Consider the following 14,229-nt stretch of genomic DNA (forward strand, 5'->3'; position numbering starts at 1 on the left):
TTTCTGTGTTCTGGTTATTTTAATTCAATTAACCCTGGCCCATATAAATAATGATCTACTAATCAATGGCGACGACTCTATATGCCTCAGCTTCACAAGGTCAATACCTTGCATAGTTTACCCATCCATACCATCAAGGTTTACATTACTGTTTTGAATAATATGTTGTCACTGAACCTATGAGTTGCTTTTGGTCAAAGGTGACAGGCAGACAGACTCAGACCCCAGATCCGTCTGTTTAGATAGATGGTCGGGAGGTTGTGTATCTTTGGTATATTTGATTTGCTGATGACAACAAAGATAGCTTGCTTCCAGTAACTAGGCCCATTCAAATGCATATAGTGTTGGGTGGAGTGAGTTGCATTTGTTAAACTGGGGCTGAGGATCCATTACAATCTGAGGACATGAACCATAAGGAGGCTTTTCTACAGCACAATGGCTTCTCTCTCCTCTGTGATACTAAAGCTTCTAACAAAGACTGGCCTGTTCTCCCACCCATGTTGCCACTGGAAACCCAGCCCTCTTTGCTTGAACGATACTATATCCATGTCGTGTCAATATCTTTAGCAGCATCAGCATGGCCAGAGTGGTTAAATATTAATTAAAAGGCAAAGCTGTGTGCATAAGTGGATATGACCTAATTCATAAGGGTTTGATGTTGGTTCCTCAGAAGCCCTGTTGCTCTCATTTGGCCAGTGTTATGTACATCAGCTGTGCACACTGAGAACAATAAATACAGTTTATTTTGTCATAAGTGAGTCTGTCACACCCTGTCGCTCCTTTTCCATAGCTTTCCTTTTAATTAGACAGCTAGATGTTGAAAAGCAATGAAAAGCAATATAGACAATATAAACACAACAAGGGTGGGTTGTAATGTTCCTCTGATGTTTTTTTAATGGATTTTCAGTAGCATGTGCTACCTTATGTTTGCAGAATGATTGAATCATTGGTGTGGGACAAGGATGTTGGTGTTGGTCATGGTATCAACTAATCAGTCTAATGAGCTGCCAGGCATCTGGAGAAAGGCAGTCTGAACCAACAATCTCCCCACGTCCCACCCCTGATTTCCACTCCCTCTCATATGTTTGCAGAAAAAGTGTTTTTCACCCACAGTATTTAGATTATGTTTTGTCCATGTAATTGTAAAGTACATATTATAGTTCAAGTTCACATTATAGTACATATTAACAGTTCAGTGTTCTTATTGTCAATTGAAGGCTTGCTCATTTATAGATAATGCAATCTCTTTCAGTCGTCCGAATTGTTTAAGAACAATTGTTAGATGAGTTTGAATAGTTCATGATAGTGTTGACGTTTGTTTTTTATAGGTTGTTCCAAGAGCTATGGATGGTAAATGTGCTGTACACCACAGGCAGGTCCAGGTTCATGACCTCTACAGGCCTCCTGGTTCAGCAGTTTTTAAAGTGGTAAAATAGCAAAATATTGACTACCGTTCCCCAGCCTCCACTGTAATGTATCTGTAACTTATACTGTTACAATAGCTACAGTGCTTGATTATTATCTGCTCACTGGACTGTAATCCATTGTCTGGAGAGGCTGTTGACTCTGAACATGGTGTTTTTTCTCGCTACATTAAGTAAGTGAGTCTGTCCCTTAAAGAGAACATTGAACTGTTTGGAGAACATTGAAGCCTTATGAGCTGACTGATTATTTTGGGTTGTACAATTTAGAAGTAAACATAGTGGAAAATCTTTCATGCTTGGTTCAAAGCATACTTCGATATAAGGCTTTCCAAACTAACATCCTGGTAATCTGTCATTGCCATTGGCTGTGCTTTTCTTGGCATGGAGTCCAAGTGTTGCTCTGTCATGCGCTGTTGATAAGTTGTGCCTTTTGTGCTGTGTGCCTTTCAAACCGAAGCAAAAAGGCACTTAGGGGTTGGACATCCTATGGTGTGTTCACATCTCTGTGAACTACTGTAGCACTTTTACATAAATCAGGAGCAGTATCTTTATCGGGTCAATGTAATGTGTGTGGTAAAAGAAATTTGAGAAGCTACTGTATAGCACAGAGGTAGCCTGAGTGTCACCGGTTTATTAATAGAAGAAGAGTATCGATTTAACCTGGAATAAAAGATACCAGATGGTTATTTTGCACATTTGACAGATTCAACCACCCAGCAGTAGTTTTAGCTCTGATATAGTTTATTAAAATCAGACTATTATCACTTGCCATAGATAGATGATGAATCTAAATAGAGATAATAATGATTAAAAAATTCGGAGACATTTATTTTTGGCCATTCTGTCAATTAGGTGAGCATGTGTGTGGGCTGCAGTTTTGTGCATGTGTGTGTGTGTGTGTGTGTGTGTGTGTGTGTGTGTGTGAGAGAGAGAGAGAGAGAGAGAGAGAGAAAGAAAGATGACAGGACAGAGACACAGTAATGACAGAGATTCACTAGCTTCTTGCCACAACACATATCAAAATCAGCATGGTCTGCTATCTGTGCTATTACCTCGCCTGGAACAGGGTTTATTCACCCAAGGGAGCGATTATAATGTCCCACTTACCCATTATCCTTGGTAAGTTTCTGTCTCAGTGTCTCCCTTTGGTGCATACTTTCTCTTCATGTTGTCTCTCCAAACCAGACTGTTAAGACTCAATCCAGACCATATTGACCGAAATCAGGATATGAGGCTGTTTTGAATTAAGCTGTACTTAGTGAGCACATGACTCTCTGGATGTGACATCATCCCAAAGGTGCAAAGGGGAAACACATGTCTTCGCTGAACTGCATGATTGGACCAAGCTGCCAGTGAGGCTTCAGCTAGAGGAGATGTCTGGGTCATGTCAGTGTGTTTCTGCGTAGCCTGAGTACAGCATTGAGAAATGTCCACAAGTTCTTGACCAAATATTTGTTATAGGAATTTGTGGGGGCTGAGGAGCGAGGGGGTGGGACTATGTCAATACCCAGAATATCAATACTTAGATTATCTGTGATCAGAGCTGCACACCATCTGCACTGTAATACCAAATATTCGAAACTGAAATGGGAGATGAAAAGATGGAATGATGCATTTTCACTTTCCTGTTAAAAGAAAGCTTTATTCATCTCTTTGTGGGAAAATAAACTGGATGGACACCATGAAGCACCGAACCACTCAGTGTGTGTGTGTGTGTTCTCTCTCTCTCTCTCTCTCTCTCTCTCTCTCTCTCTCTGTGTGTGTGTGTGTGAAGGTAATGCCTGTCATGATGTCATGATGCCTGATGGAATATGCCAGAAAATGCCAGTGCAGAGTATAAACAGGAGTCTCTCTCTGTTTGGATGGTGCAGGAGAAGAAAGGGCAGTGGGCAGAGGGGTTAGCAGGGCTGCTGCTGGTGTGTGTGTGTGTGTGTGTGTGTGTGTGTGTGTGTGTGTGTGTGTGGTAGTGTGTGTATGTGCATGTGTGGGGTGGATGGGTGGGGGTACAAAAATAGCTCAGAAGAGAGACAGAATCTGTTATTTCACTTCAGAGAGACGGCTAAGCGGGGGTGTGACCGCAGATCCTGCCCTGCCTGCTGCAGAGGTAAAATAAAGTGGAGAGAGTGTGAGAGAGAGAGAGAGAGAGAGAGAGAGAGAGAGCGAGAGAGAGAGAGAGAGAGAGCGAGAGAGAGAGAGAGAGAGAGAGAGAGAGAGAGAGAGAGAGAGAGACAGAGAGAGAGGGGTTGGGGACACACACACAGACACACACAAACACACACAGGGTCAGCCGGCACTGAGCATTCCTGGCATTGCAGCTCGCTGACAAACAATCCTAACTTTATCCAGTGTGCCGGGCCAACTGAATGGGTGCAGTGTGTAGAGTTTACCCACCGACGGGGGCAGTACCCTCCAGCACAGCACTCGCCCAGCCCTGCCCTCCCCCCCAGACCCTGCACTCCATCCCCACCCAAACACCAAACTGTCTGAGGTGGGACTGTCAACACAGTGCATCTCCTCTCCCTGCACCAGCCGACACTCCAACTGGCCACAAAACAGAGACTGACATCATTGTTCTGTCAGTATCCTCTCCAGCTCTGCCGGTCCCATTGGTATCTTCATCATTACAAATACATGCTGTGCAGCTGAGCAGTGCCGAACTTCATTTTAAATGATAGAGAAGATCACAAACTTTCCAAAGTTATCAAATATGTCCAGAATTCTGTATAAAATGATGCACAAGACATCTAGATGTTTTCTATCGGATGTAATTGCGACAGCCATAAAACAATGGGATCTTGGTTTTGAATATTTGCTTCAATATAAGTGTGCTGCAGCCTCAGTGAACTGCTGCAATCGGCAGATACAGAATATATTGTGTTATTGTTGCACAATATGAGAAAAAAAGTTATTTTTCCAAATTTGAAACGACTTAAGATTGAATTTAAGGGAAAATCAGAGTTCAAGGAGGTATGACAGAAAGCCACTGAAGACGAAATAGTTATTGGACCCTCACACCAAATAACCTCTTGTCTGTCAAACAAAGCAAGTAATATCATTTTATATTTTCACTTTTTTGCTTGTTATTCTCAATGTTATTGACACAGCACCAGATTGTGTCAGCTTGGTGTAGAGACTTATCATCCACTACTGTTCATTCCAAGATAAATACTGGCATATATATATAAAACACACACATGTCTGGTCCTATAAATAAAAAAAACACTCAGTCAGCCCGAATAAAAAAAGAAGAAAAAAAAAAAAAAAGATTTCAAAGCACAAATAATGCAGTAACATCCGCCTTGCACGACTATAAAAGTGAATTTATGGGAACACAACAGCTCAGCACTCTCCATTCTGTGGCTAAGATCAAACTATTGCCTGTTATTCACCAATTTTAACCCACAAGCACCCACACAGACACCGACAGTTAGATACACCATGACCAGGAAGGGAAAGGGATCAACACGTCTGCAGAGTTCACACTGCACACAGCTTGTTGGTAAATAACAATTTAAGCGTGTGGATGTAGTAATCTTTTTTTGTCCGGTATCCCTTTTTGCATCTGGCACCTTAAAAGACGCTATAACCATGCCAGGAGTCCCATTATGGTTTTATATCAATATGTAATAAGACCAAAAGTAGCACAGCCTCTTTCATCAGCTGCATAGAGTGTAGCAGATCATGTGCTTTACTTGTGCAAACTTTATTGTGATAAATAGTATAATCTAAGAGATTTTAGGATATAATCTGGAAAATGTGAAGTTCCTTTGAGAGGATGGATGGGATACAGTAATGGCTGGTGCCCTCGGTCCTCCGTTGGGCCCCTTTTGACCGGTGAGGCGTCACATGGAGCCCATAACCCCGATCTCCCACTGTTGACCCACTTCCTGCATTCCTGGAATCAAACAGGAAGTATAATGCTGAGAGAGAGGGGGATGGAGGGATCGTTGTTGAAGATATCCAACCGAGGGTTTCGACGGCTGGCTGATGGTGGTGAGTCATGTGCGAGGAATTGGATCCAATCAAATGTGGGTTTGTTTGCTTAGGGCCCAGTAAAAGTCATTGTTCCACATTTGCAGTTTTCCACATGGCCCAAAGCTGTTCCTCACCGTCTGTCTATCCTCCTCCAGAGTCTGCCTCCTGCTGCGAATGACTGGGTTGTTGGCTACCAGTTCAGTTTAGATCTGGTAATAATGACTCCATGGCTTTGTCTTGACATTAATCCGAATGAGATCTTTAAATGTTGTGTGTCTTGATGTGTCTCCAAGGTCTTTGGAGAACTTCTGAGGATGGCTATATCCCACTCAAAACCAACATTTCTTTCAAACTGCTTTTCTGTGCCTAAAACTGAGATCAGATGGAAAATTAGGCCTCTTCAAAACGTCTCTGAACACATAAATCAGTGATTTGTTTTGGAAGTAAGCATTTCCCCTCTGAGACATGCACTCTTCACTCCAAACAATGTGTCTCTATAGTGCTGTATGCATCAGCATCAGCAATCAACGATCTGTTAAACAATTGTGCCAGATTTTTTATGTTCGTGCCAGTTTTCTGTTATTTCAGATCTCGACAGTAAACAGCTTGTCACTCATGCAACGAATCTAATTAAAAGTCACATGTTCTTTCAGCACAAAAAATCCAATAAAATTTGAGACTATATGCGCTGTTAGACTGCTCTGTTAAAGGAGGCTTGTAATCCATCCGTTTTTAATCCGATTTAACAGCATCTTCTTCATGCTAGAAACACGCATACAACATACAACATACAATGTAGCCATTTTTTCATGTTTTAGTGAGAACACAATCATCTTTTCAGTTACATCCCTGTGTGAAGACTGTACTCCTTAAAAAGCTAGTGTGAGTGAATTATGGGTGTGTAATTGCTATAGTTTGTTCCAGCTGTCGATTTAATTATTTTAATTCTTGTACCGTCTATTGTACAGAAAAGGATAAAATTGTCTTGCTCCTTTTCCTTTTCCCATGAACCCATAAAGTTATGCAAAATATGGCAAGAGGTATGATTAAAGTGCAATGTTAAATGACATTGGTTAGGTAGGACTAATAAAATGAACCAAGAAATGAAAAACACTGGTGTTTTTCTTTAACATGATAGCCTAAGTAACTTATGATCAAATCATTTATTTCAACAGCCAGGTAATGCTGTATTTGTTTTCTCACATATTTCTCCTGGAAATTTATGTTGACCTTGGTTATTCTATTATGTGTTTTGGCCGGTATGATTTCCAGCCACTGGTTTTACCCCCGTGGCAGGGTGGGGCCAGAAACTGTGGATGTGGAACAACCTGCATCATCCAGCTGTGTCAACCTGCATCAGCTACAAGTGTCCACTTGTCAGGACTTCATTAGGATAAAAACATCAAACTCACAGCCTAATAAGCCAGAAGATGGATGAGACAAGGCCCCACAGTGCTCCTGTCTAACCGTCTAAGCCAGTTTATTTAGACTGAATGTTCTGGGTTGTCGTTTGGAATGTTTTCTCTACTGGCTGATTTGATTTTCCAGTGGCGAAAACAAATGAGAAACTGACAGGACAACTAGGGTTTTTCTCTTAGCCGGTCTCACAGTTTTGGTGAACTCTCTCACAGCATCTCCCTTGCTGAGGGAGGTTATACCATTTCCACAGATCCCTTCCTCTCTGTGTGGGCAAAGAAAAGTGAAAAGAGAATAGGAAAGAGCAGCTTTATTGTCTTCTCTCACATTTTGACAATACACTGAAGACTGCAACATTTGCTAACTTCAGATGAGCAATTGTCCTACTGAAGTGATAATACCGTGGGAGCTAATTGTAACCTTGGGCATTCATCCATGTGATGTAACACACTAACCTGATTTGCAGGGACCTCTTGGGCATACATTAAGGAGTGGATAGGATGTCATTACTTTCCCTCATCTTTGTAATCTTTTTGTTTTTCCATCCCTCAGGCTCTCCCCTCCTGTAGGGAGAGAAAGACGCCCCGAGACATCCTACATTTCCTCATAATACATCTGAATGCGTAAAGCAAGCTTCAGCTCTGTAGTCACAAAACTAGAACAACTGCTTCTTGATGCCATAACGGTGTAAAAAATGTAAAAAAAAAAAAAAAAAAAGTGACATGTGATCTTTAGACAGGAAGGCTGAGCAGATGAATCAAGGCCTTCTCTTCTCAGTGGAGACGCCTCCTCTGCTCGGGGACCTTGGTACTTCCTGTGCCCCACACAGACAGAGTGTGTCTGTGTGCTGTCTGTGAGCCAAAGCAGAGACAAATGTTCACACCGATCAACGCTTCACCCTCCCAAGACACATATGTTATACCGTGGCACGCCTGCCTCCACTCAGGAGTGGAAGACACGGCGAAATACACAAGTAAATGGCCTGTAATGACATCATCACTAGTGATCCCCCAGTCGTGACATCACCCACGCACTAATGAGTCGGCTTGTGTTGACCTTGATGCGACCCCCAAGGCCATCAGAGGGTTTTTCCACTAGAGCTCTTGGAATGGATTCCCCGTTTCCTTTGGCTGCGGGAGTCCCATGTGGTAGTAATAAATCCACCGCAACGTTGAGATGAACACAGCTGAAAGATGTTTGGATAGCGCCTAATGCTCCTTTTTTCTCCTGCAACTTGGATTGTTTATTTTTGTTTTGTTCCTCAATTCACTGTTTTTAGTTCCTCCCACATGCCTCCATGCACTTGAGTGGGAAATGACCACCATGGAGACAATATACTTGATTCTGTCTTTTTTAGCCTAAGCTGGGGGCTAGATAAGAGGCTCTATTCTATGTACAAACACAGCTATTGGCCAGAGTCAAACCTGGGGCGGGATTCTCACAACTCTCTAAGGTTAAAAAAAAAAAAAAAAATCACTTCTTTCCTTGGTGTTTTGCCTCCTGAGCAAAAACATACTAATAAATATCATTCCTGAAAGCGAGTTTCTCAAATTTGTTCTTTAAGGTTTTTCTTAAGATTAAGATTACTTCTTCTTCTTTGTCTTCATAAAGTTGAAATCCCTAAGTTGATTCATTTTACCACACATTTAAGACAATTAAATAGGCACATTATTTCCAAATCTTGTGATTTCTACTCTCTTTATCTTACATTTTAAGCTGATCACTTTAATGTTAAGCTTTGCTTGTCACTATTTCAATGGGATGAATATTTGATTTCTAATGAAATTATTCTTGATAGGCCTTTAGCCAAAAAGCAATAACCAACTTTTTCCTAGAGTTAATCTTCTAAGTAATTCTTATATAAAGCCACCCTAAATAATTACTCTAAATTATTTTCTCATTGGAAGCATGATAAGGTTTGTCTCCTCCATGCATGCTTTGTTTTAGTTGCTGGCTGTTACACTGCAGTGATTAATACATGTGTAATAGATGAAACTGTTGATACAGTAAACATTTTGGGGGCTTAAAGTTTCAAATCACCAAAGGCCATATTGCTAAAGCTCGCAGACTTCTGTGAAGACCTACATAATTGTCTCTGTGAAGCCGCGCAGAGAAGGGTTTTATGGGTAATTGCAGGTCACAGAGGCTCACAGAAGGGCTCACCTGTGCACACCTTCCAGAATTTCAGTGAAAAAAAAAAGGTTTTACATGGATAGATTATCAACTATGACACAAGTTTTCAAGTCTTTTGCAAGTATTTCCTGGTTGTTACTAGGGACCAGCAGGGTTTTTCACACCACCTTTTAGTATCTGCTGAGCTCACTTAAAACCCCAGCAGAGGTGGTTCTAAAAATAGCATCCGATACCAGACACTATCCTAAAGTTTAGACCACAGAAAAAAACAAAAAAAGCAAGGCGAGTTGAACTGGTACTATGTAATGGAAAAGCGCTATATCAAGCACCAAATCTCAGCAACACTTTGTGCGGTCCTGCACATCAAACAAGCCGATTCATTGTACTTTCTGTCGGGAGGCTGGTTCTAAAATGGAAAATAAACACTGAACTCAGACAGAACAGACAGAGGAGCGCCTTGCAGATTCAGTTTGAAATAATAAATGCATCAATGCGATTTGTTTTCAGTGGGGGTAAAAACTGATTTCTGTTTCCAAGTTTCTTCTATTTTCTATTTTGTGGTTTACTTAATGGATCACTTCTCCCATGAGTGAACACATAACAACCGGTACTAATATAAAAGAAAACAGCCACACGAACATCTCCAAATAAAGACCCGTGCATGTTCGCTGACGTGCAGATGGAGAAGCATGTTCCAGCTCTCAAAGTCGCCACACAGGCTTATTTAAGTAGCTGAAAATAGACTTTATGTCCTTTGATACTTGTTCACATGATGTTTGCTAGATGTCAGAAACCATTAACTGTTTGCAAGAGACGAGACTAATGGGTACATAATGAGAAAATGCATTGAACTGAGGGCCTTTTAGATGCAAGTGACAAAAAACATGGAATATTCCTGTAATTTGATGGCTCAGTCTACATGGTTTTCAGTGTTGGCCTGGCTTATTGATAGGTCATGTGCTTGTTCCACACAATTTAAGCAGATCTTACATCAACCATCAGTTTTGCTTAGTGCATTTTTGAGAAAATGTTGGGGAAATTTCATCTAAGTGTTACTTCTTAAAATGAGTAGTGTGCATCTAGACGCTGGAGTGAATCAGGATCATACCGTTAATTTCATAGCAGTTAAAATATTGGCTGTTGAAAGTGTTATAGTGCAGCACACTAGAGAGCCAGTGTGGAAGCGGTAAGACAGGCCTAAGTGACCAAAGACTGTAAGCAGATCATGTGAAAATACACACCCACCCACCCATACACACACACACACACATACACTGTTCTAGAAAACAGTGAATCCTTAATTATCCACAGGGTCTGAGTACGTTATGACCTAGAGAACAATGGATATGCTCAGATCAGTGCTGAAGATTTATGTGTCTTTTTGAAGAGTTGTGGATTCCTTGTGTGCATGTGCAATATATGGTTGCTCAAGATTTGTAAATGCATCTCATTTACACTCATTGCAGGAGGAGGTTAATATTTTAAACTCTGCTACTCTGAAGTCTGGTTTCTCACTGTTTATGAATTGCAAGTTATTTTGGTGATTGATCTTTCTCAGAATAAAGATACAAAGGACTTTAATTTTTCTGCAGTTACAGGAGAAAACTGGGTGCAGCCACGCCCGTCAAAGGTTAATTTGAAGTCAAAGCAAACCCTCTGAATGTGTGACACTTGAGGATTTGGATGCTACTGCACAATCTTTACAATTAAGTGGATCATTTAGTATTGAGTCCAATTCCTTCTTTCTCTTAAATCTCCACCACTCTGTCACATGCATAGAAACAACACCTACACTAAAACTGGGTCCAAGGGAAAGCGCCACAGAGAATGAATCGCCGGGAGGAAAGGCAGATGCCACTTTTAAAGGTTTTGAACTTTGCTGCTCTCACTGGATTAGTGGGTCGGTGAAAAGGAAATAAGAGTAAGAAGGGATTTACACACTAACACAATTTGGCTTATTAGCGTAGGATCTCTGGCTTAGCTGCTTGATCTGACGGGCTTATGTAATGTCATGTTTGTAAACAGGTAGATTATATGGGATTTAATATTGAACACTACACAGATTATTTTTAATGATGTAAAAAATCTGAGATTTACATTTCTGCAGTTTTCAGTTCGGTTTTCAGTTGAGCTCAGTTCCCAGTTTTCAAAGATCTCTCAGAGCATGTGGCATCAGAGCATGAAATTACAGCATTACAGAGCTGCTCTTCACTTCATATCACACTGATTTGGGGTTTAACTCGGAGGATTTTCCCCTCTCTGTCTCATGCCTGAGGGGGAATACACTTGTTTGTCAGCATAAAGCTGCGGCACAAATGAAGGGAGCTCTAAGATCAAATCGCAGCCTTGTGAAGAACCACAGGATCTTTTTGCAGACATGCTATAGAAATGACTCAATGTCTGCCCGGTGTGCCAGTGTGTAATTAACGGCTGTGGATAGGTTGTAGTACATATTTTACATATCCCTCTTCAGATCTCCCGCCTTTTAAGGTATATGAGGAATTTGCTGTACAGTTATGGTTTGGGTGATCATTTTCTCTGTCTCCGAGTCTTGCTCTCTTCTTTGTGTTTTGTGGTTTAAATTGGGATTAGACTCTGTCTTTTACATAGTAAAGCTCTTCGTCCCAAGGACCAAAAAGGGTTAGACATTTCTCGCTCAGTGCATAATTTAGATTCAGTTTGGTTAGTTATTTAATTATTTTGGATTTAGTCTAACGGTGGCACCACAGGAACAATTTTTGGATGTGGTGAATTTGGTGTGTGTGTGTGGCGATAAATAGAGACTTAGAGCCAGCTGAAGGTACAAGGATGTTCTTAAAGTCTTTGGGTGGTCCAACCTCTCAAGGAGATTCAGCCTACTTTTTGAGAGTCCCGACGCTGAACAGTGGTCATTATTAGCAGACAAACCAACTCCACCAGGCTGGGATTACCTCCGGGCCAACAGCAGATGTGAATGTCTAAACAGTCCTCCCTAACTGTTTTGACGTCCTCTATTACAGGTTCTCAATCTTGCACCAGATCCAGAAAAAAAAAAGACGGCTAAATGAAATCATTCATTTTCTGGTCTGATGTCATCCAAAAATTGTCATAATTGCCCCGGCCTGGCGTCTCTGGTCTGTGACTGGCAGCGACACTAGCGGCTGGGAGAGGTGCATGGAGACCAAAGCTGACTGGTAGCTGTACTTTGGTGGCTGTGTGTTGCTGTAGTTCTTCGGCGACTGCTGCATGCCGGATGCTACGGGTGCAGGACCGCTTTTCTTTGACCGCTGTAGCTTTGGCAGCTACGCAAATGCAGTTGGTTTTAACTTTCTTCTGCTGTCACAAGCAAAGGCAAGATAGGACTTGATGTGGTCAGAACCCGAGAGGCTAATGATAGACTTGCAAACCCAGCACCATAGGCTCAGTGCATTTCACGGCAACGTATGGGAATGCACACACATGCGGTTATGTAAGTGTGGGAACCTGAGAGCCAGGGGGTACCAAGAGAGAAGGAAAAACATTCACTATGTATGCATATATATAAGAGACAGCTTCTTGATATTGAGCTGCAAGCCCCTTTTTTACACAATCCACACTTTATCTGTCCCAAAACATAAGAATCCTTCTCTAAGCTGTCTGTGTTTCTTTATCCGCATTTCTACCTTTATGATTGGCTTTCATTTAATGAGAGAAGCCAATAAAAGATTGTGGTGTTTAGCTGGACTGACCTCTGACTTCACAAAAAAAAAGTGTCCCTGATATGTTACTGTGCCTGCAGATCAAGGTTAAAGCACAAGGCAGGTGGAATAAGGTGCACGTACAGTTTGTTCTTAAGAATGACAAGAGATCAGACATTTACTTAGTCTGAGTCTCTGGGAAAGGGGGCAAAGGTTGCAAAAGGGCAGCAGGTCCTGTTTTTCATCTTCCGCCTTTCCTTTTCTCCTGCTGCATCGTAGTCCCGGGTCAAAGGGTTTAGCACTCGGTGTTAAAGGATGTTACAGGTTAAGCTTGAGCATTGCGATTGTTCCTCTTAACCTGCTTCCTCTCTTACCTCACGGTGAACTGGCCCACTTCTCAGGCTGGCTAGCCATTTCTTTGCCTACCAGACAAATGACTGTCTGCAGGGAGAGACAGGAAGAGGCAATGCTCAGCCGCTTGTGTAAGACCAATGTAAAGAGATAATACTCTGCTAAAGCAAAGGAGTTAGCCGGTACTTTCACCTGCCATGGTTAACACAGTTACCTTTACTTCCTGCTTCAGTTTGTGCATATAGATTTATGGAACGCACTGGGACCCAGATGACTTGAAATTTATTACCATGATTGTATAAAAATACAAATCGTAGAATAAGCATGTAATTTAACAGCGAATCCACTCTCATCAAGCTCCAGGCACAGAAACCACCACATCCACAGTTTTAGACCAGTGCCGTTAATCTGGTCAGAGATGGTTCAGACATGGGTTTGCTCAGTTGAGGGTTAGGGTGAGGATCTGGGCTTGCAACTTTCAACTCCGTGGAAAACTGCAGATCTAAAACTGCAGTGGTACTCTGGGCCTGCAGCTTGATGCACCACCGTGAGCTGGACGATGATGAGAACCATCTTGAATCATCATCTTAAGTGCTTTTTCCACATTTTTGTCCAACCTGATCTCACAGAAATAAGTGACATGAACATGACTTTCTAAACAACGCATTATGTGGTGGTGTCACAAAACAGGTTAAAATTGCATGCCAACACCACGGACTCAATGCCACTGCAAGGTCAATTAAGGAAAATTACCTTAGCAAGCTAATAGTGTTAGCAAACTACCATTAACAAGCTAATGTACACAAGAGTTTCCATACGTTTAGGCACAAAAACTACTTGGTTAAGGTTAGGGACAGGTCATGGTTGATATTAATAAGCTATTCTTATTAAGCTAACATCGACAAGAGACAAACAATGTGGTCTCGGCTTGAAGTTGAGTCAAACTCAGCTTTTTTCTCTCTCTTTACCAGTAATTTGTGTGTCCAAAACAACTGAGGATCTTGATTAACTTTGGATTGGCATTGTTTGCATGGTGCCCACATGGAATTTTTCCCCATTTCGTGACACCACCACGTTAAAACAGTCGTGTTTATTTCGTGCATTTCTGTGAGACCAGCCTGTCGCTTGAGTCGAAAGGGTCCTTACGTAAATCAGTCATACGAAATTTGACAAAGTGCACCTTTAACTTTACAACCAGTGCTAGTTTGTCATGGACAGTTATCTACCCTTGACAACCTGTGTCCAACAAGCATAATGTCATCTGACCAGGTACA

This window comes from Myripristis murdjan, chromosome 16, assembly GCF_902150065.1.
Source record: "Myripristis murdjan chromosome 16, fMyrMur1.1, whole genome shotgun sequence".
Lineage (NCBI taxonomy): Eukaryota > Metazoa > Chordata > Actinopteri > Holocentriformes > Holocentridae > Myripristis > Myripristis murdjan.